Genomic DNA, 3,025 nt, shown 5'->3' on the forward strand with positions numbered 1-3,025 from the left:
TGATGGGTGACTTTTCTAGACTCAGGAGATTATTGAGTAGAATGTGCAGATGAAATGTTGTTGTATCTTTATGTGTATGAGCTTCACCTTTAAACTTCTTCACTTTTTTCTTCAGTCCTTCCATCCTGCCTCACATCAGAGCAAATCTATCACTTTGTTTTGGATGTAGACATGGGGTTGCTATCAATTCTCTTTACTTTCTATGAAACTTTGTGTACCCCTGGGGTGTCCAGTATGGATTAGTACAGTATGGTATGGGTTGGATCGGTAAAGCCTGATCCTGTTTGTGTTTTCACAGCTAACCAACCGTGCCCTTTGGTAGATGGGGTTTAAGCTGGATAACAAAAACTGGGTCAGCTACATAGCCTGACGCCATAGCAGCGCAACACAGTGTACCCCGCTAGTAAACCCAACGAAGAAGAAGAACACAACAGTTTTGCTTCAACAGCAGTTTGACGCTGTTTGGTGAGGCCATTTTCCAAACACAAAGCAAGTTCTCTTCGGGAAGGGGGACTGGAGATTTAAACATGGCAGGGTTATGTGCTGTTCTTTACTGCTGTCACACAGGGAGTGACAATTCATTTCACCACACTGCAGTGTTTTTGGCTCCACCTTCTGGGGTTGAATCAGTATGTCTAGCACCCCAACGGAAGTGTACCAAAAGTTATTGTTTAATGTGTAATGGGTTTTACATAGATTTCACTAAAGGAAGAGTTCTCAAAATTGCACATTTTGGTTACCTAGCAACCTTGCAACTGTTATTCTGCACAGTAGGTCAACTGTGAACACTAAAAGTGGGGAAAAAGTTTTAATAAAATGTCTCAAAGGTTTGAGTGAGAAAAAGGATGGAAGGAGATGCTGCGAGCTTTAGACGGTGAGTCATTGTGATGTCAGAGATAAATGTGTTATTAAACATGTTCAAACTTAATGCTTGCGTTGTGTTATTTCTTATAGAGATATGCTTACATATAGACACATTAAAACGTTTTGAATCCAGAGGTCAAAGCAACCACTGATGGCAATTCTAGTGGTGATGGAGTCTTGTTTTGTATTGTTGTAATCCCTACCCTTCAACACTGCGATAAAAACATTCAAACATTTGCACACGTGCTTGGAACCACTCTCTTTACCTTATTCTCTCAGGTTTTTAGTCTGATTACTCATTTCTTAATTTATGCTCTGAAATGTCCAGAAAGATGAGACTTATATGGAGCTGGTGGATATCAGCCCACAAAAAGAGATTATTACAACTCTGATAAAACAGTTTTATCTCATTAAAAAAAAAACCTATAGCAGTTTATTTCATGTACGAAACAGTAGTCCCATTACAGCTTGTTTTCCATCAGAGAAAACAAAGAACAAGCAAAGTTGGAACAAAGCATGTCACCTGAGTGGATCTTCTTTAGTTTTAGAGGACTACTCAGTTCCAGCTCATAAAACATAAGCTGCCTGTATCCACAGAGGAAGAAAAAGTCCTCCAGTTTGAGCAATAAAGAGGTTTTCTAAGTCAGCTGAAGGTTGACATTTATTTTAATTTTATTTTTGCTGAGCGCCATTCGAGCTGTGGCTTGTTGCAGCAGCTTTCGCCTTCTCCTATTTTTTCCCCTTTTTGTCTTCCTTTTTTGGTTCTCTTTGTATTTGGAACCTGTCATTACTTTTTATGTCTCATTTGTTGGTCACTGAGACTAAACTGGTTGTGTTTGCAGTGGTGTTCCTTCTATTTTTGTTCCTGTGTTTGTCTGGAGATCCTACATGTAACTATGTTCACATTGTTTACACTCCAAATTTCAGCTGTTAGCAGCCAGCAACATGTCGATGCTAACCAGTGCTAGGTCCAAAGTTCCCTGCAGGCTGAGGAGAAGGAGGCGAGGCTGACGTGCTGGTACCACGCTGTGTGCTAAGAAGAGACTATAGCTGCGTTTCCACCAAGCAGTCCGGGTCGGTTGAGTACGGTTTGGGACGGTTTGGGACAGTTAAGTCTCATCCAGTTTGTGTTTCCACAGCAAACTGTGCCCTCTCGTGGTGGGTGGCGTGTAAGCCGGATGCCGGAAGCCGCAGCTGGTAAACAACAGCACGACGCCGTAGCAGCTTACCCTGCTAATAAATCCAACAAAGAAGAAAACGCGACACAGTAAACGAAGAGCACTGATGGAAGACATGCAGCATTTCGTCCTCTCTGTGATTTTCATGTAACTCTCTGTTACAAAGTGCAATCAAGCTTCGTTTCAGAGAAGTCTGTGTGCCGCCAGGAGAAATGCAGCCGCTGTCGGGTAAGTGACGATTCTTTTGACCAATCAACCATCTGCAGTGTGTTGCTCCACCTCCCGAGAGCGGATCGGTTCAGTCTGGCACCCAAGGGTCCCAAAAAAGTGGGACGGCTCGTCTCGGTTTTTAGGGATCCGTGCCGGGATGAGTCAGTGGAAACGCCGCTAAAAGCGCACCGTACCGAGACGAACCGACCTGGACTGCTCGGTGGAAACGCAGCTTATGTGGACCTGTCCTTTCATCCATTGTGATGGGGGAAGTAGGATCTATGTCCAATAAGATGGCCCAGCTAGCAGTTCTAACCCAGAACCAGAGGGAATACCAGAGGGCAGAGTAGCATCATGCTATTCACAGACATGGCAAACAGCGCTTACACAGAATGCCACACTGGTGGGATTTCACCTGCTTTGAGCAGACAAGATACAGTGAAGTAAGACTGAATAGACTAGAGAAGAAGTTGGACAAGCCGTCATCGCCAATGGACAGGGTTTTTTTTCCCCAAGGTTCTTGGAATATTTGGCGCCCCTTGTGGCAGACTTGTTTGCTTGCTCCACTCAACACATATTACATTTATGTTTTGAAAATTCTGTTTGCACTTTCCACTGCCTCCAACTACCTTGTTTATATTAAATTTTAGGATCCGACCCCAAGACCTTCTCACATGGGTCGACTGTCAGTCCCTCACTCAAATCCCCCCACCCCTCAATCAGATCTCCCCCTCTGTTCAAACTTTCTTCTTAAACTGAATCTGATAAGTCGA

This window comes from Halichoeres trimaculatus, unplaced genomic scaffold (assembly GCF_033239565.1).
Source record: "Halichoeres trimaculatus isolate MK-OKI-2021-1 unplaced genomic scaffold, fHalTri1.1 fHalTri1_scaffold_28, whole genome shotgun sequence".
Classification (NCBI taxonomy): Eukaryota; Metazoa; Chordata; class Actinopteri; order Labriformes; family Labridae; genus Halichoeres; species Halichoeres trimaculatus.